This window comes from Atta cephalotes (genome assembly GCF_000143395.1).
Source record: "Atta cephalotes unplaced genomic scaffold scaffold00057, whole genome shotgun sequence".
Classification (NCBI taxonomy): domain Eukaryota; kingdom Metazoa; phylum Arthropoda; class Insecta; order Hymenoptera; family Formicidae; genus Atta; species Atta cephalotes.
Window position 1 is genome coordinate 1,000,676 of NW_012130121.1, and position 7,070 is coordinate 1,007,745.

General features: G+C 24.3%; 1 pseudogene; it reads right to left on the reverse strand.

Moving 5' to 3' along the window:
* LOC105623427 overlaps window positions 1-7,070 on the reverse strand; it is a 17,324-nt pseudogene that overhangs the window by 6,846 nt on the left and 3,408 nt on the right.

Sequence of the window (7,070 nt, forward strand, 5' to 3'; positions counted from 1 at the left end):
CATTAAAATATAGATTTTACTAAAATCGCTCTCATCTCGTAATTATATTAGGAAATAATACGCGATAAAAATAAAAAAAATGGAATCGCAAAAATAAATAATAACATTAAATCTCCGTGAAAAAGAATAAGGAAATAATCTTTCGCCTTGTGCTTCAGTTATAAAAGTAAAATAATCTCATTGTATCTTACGGTATTTCCTATTCCTCGTTGTATGCCGTGCGGTTTCCTACGATAGATCGCGATGTCTATGTACAACATTAATCTGATCAGCACTTGTACGATCATGGCGACAAAGAGATTCTTGTGAATTCTGGTCCTCGTGTTTCGCAACGATCTAGAAAATTAGACGTAAAGACCGTTTAGCATTAATTTTAATCGTTTAACTACTTTAGATGTAAATTTATGCAAAGTGACAGCGACTCTACAGGAATAGTTACACGCCGGACGTAACTTTACGCAATTATTTTTTATTAAATCAATGACTTCTAAAAGTAATTATTCATTAAATATTAGATATATAATACACAAATAACTGTATGGTTATTGAGAAATCTCTTTTTGTTAAGAATACTGATTGATTTTTTTCGATACTTTTTTATTACAATTTTATTTTTAAGTCTTTTTATAATTCTTTCCGCAATTAAAAAGAAACTTCTTTAAAATCTTAGAAGAAATCTTAGAAGAAATAAATAAAATAAAACTTTCTCGCAAATTCTCTTATAAGATTCTGTAATACTGAAAACCGAATTAAAAATTAAGTTACTTTTTAATTGCAAGTTTTATGGAGCTTAAAGGAGCTTAAAGGAACTAACAACTGTCATTTGAACCAAGTTTCTTCACACAAATAAAATATCGAAATCATTTTTTGAAATTTTTTACTCACCTAAATCGACAGAAAATCATCAGAGAAGCAAGCAAAGCCACCAGAGATATACTGAGACCGACAAATTCAAGAGTGCGCGTCTTCTCGGCTATTTCCATTTTCATCTGAAAAAAGAGAACAAAGTAGTCGATTGTAATGAAATTTTATACTCCGATGTAATGAAAACATATTTGTGATGTATTTCTTTATAGGGAAAACTCACAGAAATTTTTTTGTACAACATGCGACTTATATTACATATTTATACAAATAGATAGAAAAAACTTTTCTAACTTTTTTTAACTATAATTCTTAACAACAGAAAGAACAATTTGTCAATTATTTTACATAGCAAATAAATATATTTTTTTATATTTGTCAAATTTTCTTTAATTAATCGGTCAACATATTTTTAATTTTATTAATTAATAACTCCATTCATCCATATAATTTTTCAAACATCTATAAATCTATATTTATAATGAAATTCTAATATTTGATAATATTCAATTATCAATATTTATAATGTATATAGCGTACGGTTGTAAAGAAAAATAAAATTTACCATAATTTTTTTCCAGTATTTATAAAAGTCATTTCAAAAGACGAAAAAATTAATAATATCAATCCCAGATGCGAATAAACGACAGTTAGAATAAATACACAAAGGTATAAAATCAAAATATTGTAAATAAAACATAGAGCGTATATGAAGATAGATATGGTAAGGTATAAATAACATGATACGCGAAAATATTCATATGTTCAGAAAGAACGATAACAGTACAAAATAGTTGCATAAAAACACATATTTCAAATAAAAAAAAACTGAATAAGTAAGAGATCAGGAAGAGGGAGCGAAAGATTAAAAAGCAAATTAACGATGTATAGCCGCAATTTTTATCATCGTAGCATTCACAAAGATTACAGTTTGTCCAAACAATACACAGAAACAATAGGAGTATCTATTGTAAAATAAAAAAAACAATGAACATGTTAAAAACGTTTTACTGCTTCTTTTGTACGTTGTTTATTTAAAATTTTGTGGCGCCAACTTGATATAAATTTGGTTTATCAGCTTTTGATCTATTATGTTAAAATATTAAATAAAATATTAATTATACTATAAAATCCATTTTATAATGTGCTCTTTATTTCCTGTCTCCTGCTTTTTTCCCTTCTGCAACCGTTTTACACGACAATTTAATTTTTACTACGTGTTTCCTGTTTCTTCCGAAGTTCGTTAACTTTACTCTATCTTGGGTATACTTTACTCTATCTCGCAACATAAAGCCGGGTAAGAAACAAAAAGACAAGATGTAAAAAATAGCAAAAGCAAGAAACAAAAAATAAAAAACACATTGTAGAATAATAACCATTAAACGGCTTTAAAATAAAACGCAAAAATGGAACATAGAAATACCTAAAATGAAAAAAATAATAGATGCGTTAGAAGTGTTTTACCATACTACTTCAATTTTGTATGTAATGTTTATTTTATATGTAAATGTTGATTTATTTTACTTTTTAGTCACGTTAAAACATTAAATGAAATGTCAGGTATAAAGCTTTCAAATATAAAAAGTTAAATTTAATTGTAATCTTAGTTAATTCTTAAAAATTATATTAAATAATAATTAAGAAGATCATGTTTACAATTAAATAAATAAAAGTTTTTTTATGTTTAAAGAAAAAAATTATTTTTATAAAATATTCAATTTTATTTATATTTTAATAAATAAAGTAAATTATTAACAATTTTAAATTAATTTTTGAATTAATTAATTATGATTAAAGCATGAATTTTTATTTATCCTATATATCGAAATCGATTAAGAATAGTAATTAATTGTCATGTTCTTTTATTTAAAAATTATTACTGTTAATTTTTAATCCTAATATTCTGAAATTGAAAAAAAAAACTTGTTGCTTTTTCAAATTTCTGCACATGTCATGTTTTCGAAGTTTCTTACGTCGAGTTTGTAATTTAATTGGAAAACTAATTTTTAGAGATACAACATATAATTTTTATACATGTAATTTATATATATAATTATACATATAACCATTTTTAACTCGATTTAAACTATTTAGATTTGTTACATTGCAATTCTTCAAATGCACAATATTGTCATTATTTTTGACAGGTGTATCAAAATATTCAAAACATGAAATTTACCTCGCCCTCGACATTATTATTGTAGACTCTGTAGTGTAGCCGTAGCATTTCTGGTGTTAAGCAGGTAGTGTAATTCGCCCAACCAATGAACACTTTCTCGTTCATGTTTGTGCCATTTTGTGTCTCCCACCGTCCATTGTATCCGCATTTCTTCTCTACGGATTCTGGAAAAATATGCGAGATTCAAGAGGATATGAAAATCCAATGACATCACTAGAAATATTTCAGTTGCATCTTCATTTGATCTACATTTTTATTCAGTCATTATTTCTCTTACTACTTTTATTAGATTATAATAATATTAAATAAGCGTGCGTTTAAATGTGCAATAATACATAAATTATTCAAAAAATAAGTTGATGTTATTTGCTATTATAAGATATCAAAAATTATCGGTCAATTTTTTGAGTTTATAAACTCACTATTTTAGAATATATTTCCAATGTTTCCCTATTTCTTCAATAAGAACATACCTTTATAGAGACGTTTTTCTTTAAAAAAAAAAGGAATTAATTAATAATTAAAAAGGAATCTTATCATTATAAAACGCATTTTTAACAGACGTTTCATACGTGATAAAAATATTATGATATACAATCTATGATTTTACGCTGAAAGTGATATCTCTTCTATACATAACAGAATTTCATCATATTTTATGTTAAATATAATACGAGATTCTGTTACATGTTGAATTAAAAATCAAGCTTTTATTCAAGAAATTTTCATATTGAAGCGTGCTGTAATGTGAACAAAAAGAATGATGCATTCAATGGATATTCCACGAGATTAAAGGAAACAGGAAGAAGATGACATCATGTAGTCCTCTTTTATCTTAAAGATTTCTTAAAGCTTGGAAAATTGAAGGATAGTCCACGACTGCGCTTTCCACACTATTCAACATATGTTGCACATATACATACAATACATACAACATACAGTACATAGTTGCACATATACATACAACATATAGTACAAGAGACGAATAATGGCGCTATTTGAGAATCCTTTGCCAATGATTAAACACCTCTAATTGCATCCGTTATGAACGCTAAGATTTTATCTTGTATAAAAGAATTTCTTTAAAAGAGTTTCTTTCATATTTTTATCTTTATATAGATTTATATATTACCTTAAAAATTTTCGATTGGATTTTAAAATCAAAAGAGTGCTAATTAAATACAAGTATACATATAATGGTTTTCTTCCATCTTTTATTATTCTGTCTTTTTTAAAAAAAAAAGATGATAAAAATGTTAATAGTAGACGTTATGAGATATCTAATAAATAAAAAATTATGCGCCTTAAATTTCTCGATCTTTAAATTAACCGTTAAGGAAAATGTTTAATAATGGCATATCTTAATTTCAGATAATTTATTTTCAGATAAATTATTTATTTTTTTAAATAAATAATAAATTATATATATATTTGTAACATTTTCTGTTAATTAATTTTGATATAAAACGAATTTAATTTAAAAACATTTTTTTCGGGTAACTTTTAGTACACACGATTAATTGGTTTCTTTTCTTGGAAATACCAGGAACAGGAAATAATTAGTTATAATATTTGTATACAATTTTTTTTAAATACAATCTTACGAATATTTTCAAAATATGTTAAAGTATAAATCATTTAATAAATTTTATATGCTTGTAAAGTAAATTAATCCAGTTAATTCATTGTGTATAATAAAGGATAGGAAAATTATTGTCTAAAAATTAATTATGAAATGTTTAATTTGTGCAAAATCTGTCCTTCTTTCTCTCTTAACTACATAATTTGTGCTACGTAAAGTTCTGTTCAAACATTAATTGTTGTTAAAATAAAAACATTTAATATATACAATCCATTACATAAAGATAGATTTTCTCATAGTTTCTGTTACTGTAATTTTACAATTATTAAAAATAAAATATTTCTATTCATGAAACCATCGATTATTTTTTTCATAAATAATGAATGAAAGTATTTTAATTTATTATATGTATATATAGATACAAACGCTTTAATTCGTTATTTCAGAAATTCAAAAGTGCGCTGAAGGTCATTATTTTTACCTTCTTGCTCTGCTTGGTTTCTTAAAGACGATGTACGACAATAAAACATCTATAACGAATTCATTCATTTGCACTACACTAAATTAGTACTTAGTGCATATTAAAAATTGCTATGCATTAATTAGCAATGTTAAATGTAAAAGTATATATTTTGAATAAGTAAATACTTAATAATAATATCAACAAAATACATTATTTTATTGTCAAAGATTATTATATTATCCCACTTCATTTAGATAAATTATGTAAAGTAATTTTTTAAAAATAATGTTATAAAGAAAAAGTGATAATATAGCAACATTTAAAAACTTCATTTCACGACGCATTTGCAGTTCGCGATGCTACTGAATACGATTAAAGTACTTCAGGAAAAATATATCAGGGACGGACAAATCTCTTTGCATTTATTATCGCGTCGCTGCGAAGAACTTCTGTTCAATCATATTCAATACTAAATATTTCGAATAAAAATCGAGAATTTATTTTCAATGAATAATTACTTTCGTCTTGATTTAAATTTTCGATAAAACAAATTGTTGAAAATTCTCGAAGTATTTTCGATACACATATTTTTCAATATAACTCAATATTTTCGAATAATTAGTAATGTGCGAAGGCCTTCAAGAAATTTCTCATCTTCAAAGAATTGCGTTGTTTTGGACACGAATGCATCTGCAACATCTCTCTCATTACTGCATTATCGCTCTTAAAAATTCATTTTATCCACTAAAAAACGCGATTGCATTGTATAGTGAAAAATGTGACTTTTTATCACAATTTTACTTGAAATTAATAATACCTATCGCAATAAGATCTATAATACATAATTGCGACGATGTAAAATTCTTATGTACAGTGTATAATCATATAACTTCTTCCCTAAAGCGGAAATATAAAAAGTAAAAGATTTCTTCAAATTAATTCAATTTTTAAATTGAAGTAAAAAATTGAATTAATTTAAAATATTGACACTTCTCGCTACTTAAATTACATGATGCGATTTGCGTCATTTATTAATGTATCACTGAGAGAAAAATGTTTAGTATTATTACTATAATGATAATAATAATAACTGTATGTATCGTTATATCAACAAATATATACAATTGGCAACTTTAAAAAGATTGTAACTATAGTAACTGTAAATATATATAGTAATTGCAATCATTTTAATAACAATTATAATTGTAGTTTTTTCAGTTACTAACTATATATATATATTTGTTAATGGAACTATATAATTCTTATTACTAACATTATTATAGTAATTGTTATAATTATGATAACATATAAGAATAGTCACAAATTCTAAAAATATTTCTTTCAGTGTGTACCTTTGATTTTCAATTTCAACAATTTTATCGTATATTTTATTTGTAAATTAATTAAAAGATTGTTTAGTTTATTTTTCACAAATAATATAATTAATTTGGGATTAAATTATAAAATAGAAATAAAACATGGAATACATGATTTTATTCATGGCATTTTTATTTTTATATAAAATATTGTTGTATAATAAAAAAAATTTGATAATATCATTTCCAACATAATTTCAAAATTATGATTAAAATTTGTCCGTCTGTGTGAAATATTTGTGAAAACATGTTTAAACTCATCTTGTTCCTATACATTAAAGAGGAAGTATTGTGACGTATTCTTATCCTCAATTCTTTCTACGAAATTTTTTTTTCCAAACAATATAATATACAATACTTCTATAATTAAATCTGCAAATTACGATGCATATGAACAGCTAGATAATGCAAACTCTTATAATCTTTTAAACATAAGTACTTACTAGATCTTTGAAAATAAGCTTATTTGTTAATGATTTATTAAAAAATTGTCTAATTTTCTGTCTGATTCTTTTTAATTAATATTCACTGATAATATCCAATATTAATATCTGATATTTTGAGAGATGGTATGGAAAAATAATATATACATATATATATATATAT